Here is a 6,000-nt window from a genome sequence, read left to right as displayed (position 1 = left end):
GCATGGGAGCCTTGAGAGCAACCTTGGGGATTTCTGCGTGTCACATCACTGCAGAGCTGTCCCAAGAGCCATCTCCAGGGCATGCATTCTCAGAGCCACCACACAGCCTGGCCACAAGGGTCACCAGAGCCTGGCAGCAGGGACCATCCCCCAGATGGAGCTTTTGGAGGAGCCCTCTTGCTCCACAGAGGATGTTATAAAACCTCTGTGCTCCTAGCAGAGCGGGGACATGAAGGAGGGACGGGCAGGAACAGCCCTGGGAGGTCCCAGCAGAGGATGAGGGAACATTGCCATATAAAGAAGCAATAAAAGCAACTGGCTTGTGGTTTTGCTATTCCCCCTCCGCACTCCCCAGCATCAGCTCCTGGCCACGGCCCATGCCCCAGAGCAGGACTGCAGGGGCTCAGCATGCTGGGGTATGGCTGGTGTCCTTCCTCTGGAGGGGCTGGGGGACATCTCTGACACACCACTCTTTCATCCCCAGCATTTTAAAATTTCTCCATCCCCACTCAAAACCAGGGCTGGGCAGGTGACAAGGAACAGTTTTGGGTGCTGCAGGGCTGGTTATAGCCTTCAGGAGCAGGAGGAACATCCTTGTCCCTGGGGACATCGACCCGCTGGTGCTAGCAGGGGCCACCACCATCCTCCCCTGACTACATCCCACGAGCGGACACTGCGGGCAGGGGAACCACCACCTCTGCAAAAAGGGTCCCTAGCTATTCCCCCCACCCGCACAGCCTGCACCCTCATTTCTCCTTCCATGGACCCTGCAGAAGGGCCCTGCCCCTCCAAAGCTCTCCCTGAGGAACAGGGACAAGGCAGAGGTGACACTGCCAGGATTCTCTTTCCCTGCCAGTGTCTCGAAAGACAGAGTCTCCCTAAACAGCAGATAGTGCCTGGAGGTGCAGCTCAGTCTTCTGGAGCGGGGAGCTGCTTTCTAGCATCTGCAAAGACAACGCTGCTGCTGTGCCCCAGATCGGGACTCACCTGAACCGGTACAAATACGTAATCCCATCCCACTGACCCCAGAATATTGTTGTTGCCCACCCTTGAGGCCGTGCTTGTAGACCTCTGCTAGCGTGGCTGCCTTGGCCCTCCCAGCTTTGCTGGAAGCTGCAGTTCCACTAGATGTTGAGCTTTTGTTTGGTTTCTAGTTTGGGGTGGTTTTCCATGACAAGGGAGGGCTCAGAACCAAAAACCAAACAAAGGCATAAATGTTTAAAGCTCAAAGACACACACACACACACACAAAAGTAAATAAAGGAAAAGAAAAAAAAATCTGAAGTTTTCCTTAACCCGATCTTGTGCTTCAGTGTTGGCCAGACAGACAGTGTTTATCAGTACCACATTAGCAAATCCCTGTAGCCAGATAAGCTGATGGCTTTCATGGCCCAAAGAGACAGGGTCCAGCAGAGCAGGAGGGCTTCTGCCATCTCTTCACTGATCCATGGAGTATATTGCAGAGAAAAACATCAACAGGAGCAAGGGAAAAGAGGAAGGATCCTCTTTGCATGTCCCTGTGCAGCCAGGTGGGTCTGTGCTTTGCTGGGTACACCAGGCTCTGCTTCTGCTGTTTGGGGACCCAGCTGAGGTGGCAATGGTTCCCTTCCACTGCCGGGGGCAGCAGTGTGGTGGGTGCTGGGGTCTCATCCTGATGTGGAACAGGGATGCTGCAGGGATGGGCACAGGCCCTGGGTTCAGCCTCTCCTAACTCACCCTGCCTCAGTTTCCCCAACCTGCAACCTGAGGCAAACCGGTCCTGTTTGGCCCTTACAGGGAGGCTCTGCTGAGCCAAGCTGTCCTGGGGGTGATGGAATGGACACCCCAGCACTTCCCTCACCTCTGAGCCATCACAAGCCGCATGGTCTACTGCAATGCAGGGCACAGCCTGCCCGCATCTGCTCTCCACTAAGGAACCTGGAACTAGGAAGCATGGCAAAGGCACTTTTTTGGTAAAGCCAAGCTGTTTTAAAATAGTCTCCAGTGGCCACACTCTAAATAAGAAACCCGCCAAGTAGTTACGCTGTTTTACCCCAGCTGGGAATCACTTCCTCAGAGCTGAGGCTTTCAACCAAAAAAAATCCTTTCCCTCTACAGCAGAACAACAGACTAAAGCTCATTTAGTGAATGCAATTATGCCCCATGTATATCTGTTATTCCTATTACACCTGACCCTTCTGGTTAATATACTTTTTTAATCAATTCAAAGCATTAAACATCATTAAGGACCCAGGAGGATGGTCTTCTCCAGCTGCAAGCAGACAGTACAGGGATGCTGAGGATGGGCACACAAGTGCAGCCGCGTTCTCCCAGGCCTGGGCTGGTTTGAGGGAAGAGGAATGGGAGTAATGGGCAGCAGGGGACAGGGCTTTCCCCTGCGTTACCGGTGCAAGCAGCAGTTTAGTAGCTAGAGCTTTTAGTTAACCGAGAAAAAACTAAGAGATAAGTAAACAGGAAACTGTTTCACAACCCACCCATCCCCAAAACTTCCCCTGCTTGGCTCAGCTCCACAGCCCTCTGCCACAGTCGCTGCTTGTCCCAAAGTCTCCCCAGGGATGGGGTGTCTCTGTGGGCTGCCTCGTTTCGCCAGGATCTGTTTTGCATCTGATGTTCATGGCAATGTTATGGAAGCGAGTCTGGCACCCTAAAAGGCAGGGCGATACCTTGGCAGGTCACAGGACGGGGAAGAACGTAGAACGTTCCTGTAGAACGTGCATTTTTTAAAATTCACACACAATGCAGCTGGGTTTCTAGCTTCTCATCTGTGTAAGTGGAGAAGTCTCGTTTGACTTCAGTCACTTTATTGGAGTAACTCCAAACCTGAAGAAACTGAGGGTACAGCCAATGTTTCCTGATGGGCGTTCCCAAAATATTATTGTTCTTTGCATGCCTGGAAAAGATTTAACACAAAACCTCAGCGGAACAAAAAAAATCAACAAGGCGCCCCACACTGCAGCCTTTTAACTATCGCTTCGCTCCAGGGGAACTGAAGTCCCCAGGTCCTAGTTTGGGAAGCTTCCCAGTCTTCTAGAAGCCACCCTAGCAAAACAGGCCAGCAAAGTTCTTCTCAGCACGTCGAAAAGCTGAACACGCACCGAGCTCATCAGGGTCATGATAAGGGCTTGGTGCCTTATGCCAAATATCTCCATGCTCACGTCCCTCCCTCCCCTACTCAATCTAGTGTTGCTAACTCCACCTTCCAGCAAACCGTGCTTTTGCAGGCTACAGAAAACAAAGACGTGTCCTTGTGATGGGGTATATTTGTATTTGCCAGCAGTGATGAGGTCTTGGCACTAGGGACCTTCACCGTAGGCAGCTCTTCTCCCTCCCTCCCTCTGCAGGAGCCGAGGTCATCCATCAGTGTCATGTATATGAAGGACAAACCACAACCACCCTGTCTCCTGTCAAGCAGAAGGCTGGCAGGAGTCAGGAAACCATCCATTGTCCTCAGGTTTACTGGCAGACACTGCAGCAGTGCTGGTTTCTCCTGGGGAAGAGCAGATTTCTGGCTGGGCATCCCCTCCTCCCCACACAGGGCTCTGCTGCTGCCCGGAGGGCTGAGCTGCACCTCCCCTGCTCTTGCTGGCCGTGCTCCACACAGTCACCAAATCCTGCAGCAGCATCTTTTTCTGCTTAGAAGCTGCTTCAGAAGTTCCCAGAAGGCTCCTGTGGTACATGGACCCACACAACCTCTAACCAACATCTGCTGCACTGTTTCACAGGTTAATCAGTCAGTACTGGGGTCCAGAAATCCCTTCCCTTCCCTTCCCTTCCCTTCCCTTCCCTTCCCTTCCCTTCCCTTCCCTTCCCTTCCCTTCCCTTCCCTTCCCTTCCCTTCCCTTCCCTTCCCTTCCCTTCCCTTCCCTTCCCTTCCCTTCCCTTCCCTTCCCTTCCCTTCCCTTCCCTTCCCTTCCCTTCCCTTCCCTTCCCTTCCCTTCCCTCTTCAAACACACCCTCATTTTTATTCCAGCAACTCTGGATTTCTTTGCATAGATAATCATTAAAAAAAAAAAAAAAAATTCACTGAAAACAATTATTTTCCCCAAAAATTATCTTTTGATAAAAAAGGCAGGATTGGCTGTAACAACATGAAGAAAGGAGGAGTTTTTTTTGTACAAGGCACCAAGAAGGGGCTACAGGTTTCCTCAAGGAGAGATGTGCACAGCTTCCCAGCCCACCCAAGGCAAAGGAGGCTTCCTTGTGTGCTCATGGCCAAAATCACAGACATCTCCCAGCTACCAGTGGTCACTGTGACCTTCTGCACAGATGTGTGTCCCACCAACGATAAGATCAGCAGCTCTGTGTACTCTCAGATAATTAGCAAGATCTTGGATGAAAAACTTGGAGGGGGCTAAGAACAGCTGTAGCATAACACATGTGCTCAGGCCAAGCTCTGGTCCTACCATGTCAGAGTGCGGACCACGTCCTTGGAACTTGGCAGCTGCTCTCGAGAGGTAGGGAAAGCAGCAGGAGACGATGTCGCCCAGGGGGTTCAGTCACCCCCTTCTCCACTCCAGCAGGAAGGGGACTATCCATGTGAGGCCAGCCACAGTAGGGAGGTTGGTTACAGCTGTGGTTGCAGCTTCAAAGCAGACCCGTTGCCAAAGGTGATTATTTACTCGCCTGAAGCTGGCAGTTCATGTAATCAAGTAGATTGATCTGCTGTAACTTCAGCTTCTTCAGTTTGGATGTCAAAGTCTGGTTGTCCCCAGCATCTTTGATAGTTCAGCAGGAAAACTGAGCAGTGCCTGTCTGGAGGTGACATCTAGATATCTAACACCGGGGGGATTCACAGGCATTAGAGATGCAGATGTCACTCCACAGACTCCAACAGGAACCACGGAGACATCTAAGCTCCTTCTTTGCCTAAGGGACCCCTCTTTATCAATGTGCATCTTAATGTAAACTTGGGGAAGTAGATCAACCATGAGCACGTCATGCACTGGCCACAAAGAGACTGAAGAGATCTCAAGATGGGTGATAGACCATTGACAACCTTCCTCTGACCCAGGAGGGACCTATCGGTCCAGGAGAACAGTCCAGCTCAGAGTAGGCAACCCCTTTGAGATGCCATACCAAGACCTTCTGTGGGGTTGGGGAAGCTCTTCAAGGTGTATCTCAGGTTCTCCACTTGTGCTTAGCAATGATGACACCTACTCAGTGAGCACCAGGTTACCCAGAAAGGCTGCGGCTCTCTTGTAGTGCCATACAAAGCCATCATCATCAGTCTTGTGCCAGGGACACACAAGTGACCCGGTATCAAAAGAGGGCCATCAAGAAAACACATATCCTAGGCACCAAACCCAGAGAGCAAAGCTCTCTCTTGAGAGGCCTGATTACACACAACAAAATAATGGTGTGCTGGAGCGACCTGTGTGCAAGGTTTCCCGTGTGATAATAATGGATGGCCCTTCTGGTAGCAAAACTGATTGGGAAATTTGAGTTAATGACCCTATGGATGCCTTTGTCAGCCGCTGAACAAGACAAGGCAGCACGCAGAGCCCTGATGGTTCGTGCATACAGTTGCTGAATGATTGTGTCAAACAGTGAGGTCTCCTCATCCTGTCTCAGCACCTGGAGCAAGCAATTACTTACTTTTAAAGCTGTTTCTTACAAGGTTGAGCCATTAGCAATTACTCACTGTAGAGTTCTAGAGAGACTCCATGTTTGACTTTCCTGCCTTTTTGCCTCTCTGGGCTGGCACGTACCAGTTGTACCCTCAGGTCTTCAGCTGATGGGACAAGCCCAGCAACAGCTACCAAGGACGTCTTTTTTAAATGAAATTTGTCAAAAATAGGTGAATGCCAGGACCTCGGGATGGGCTGCAGGGGGAAGGGTTGATGCTGTCCAAGGCTTGGAGCATGGGTAGGCTGAGCCTCCTGCTACACTTCCCCCCACAAGTAATCCCCAGTCTTAATTACCAGCACAGACCGCCTTTTTTTGGAGGGGTAGAGGAGGAGGGAATTCCATTGATTTGCAATTGCGTTTGCACTCCATGTC

The sequence above is a fragment of the Columba livia genome, chromosome 12 (assembly GCF_036013475.1).
Source record: "Columba livia isolate bColLiv1 breed racing homer chromosome 12, bColLiv1.pat.W.v2, whole genome shotgun sequence".
NCBI lineage: Eukaryota > Metazoa > Chordata > Aves > Columbiformes > Columbidae > Columba > Columba livia.
The sequence above is the reverse complement of the archived record's forward strand: the minus strand, read 5'-3'. Positions refer to the sequence as shown.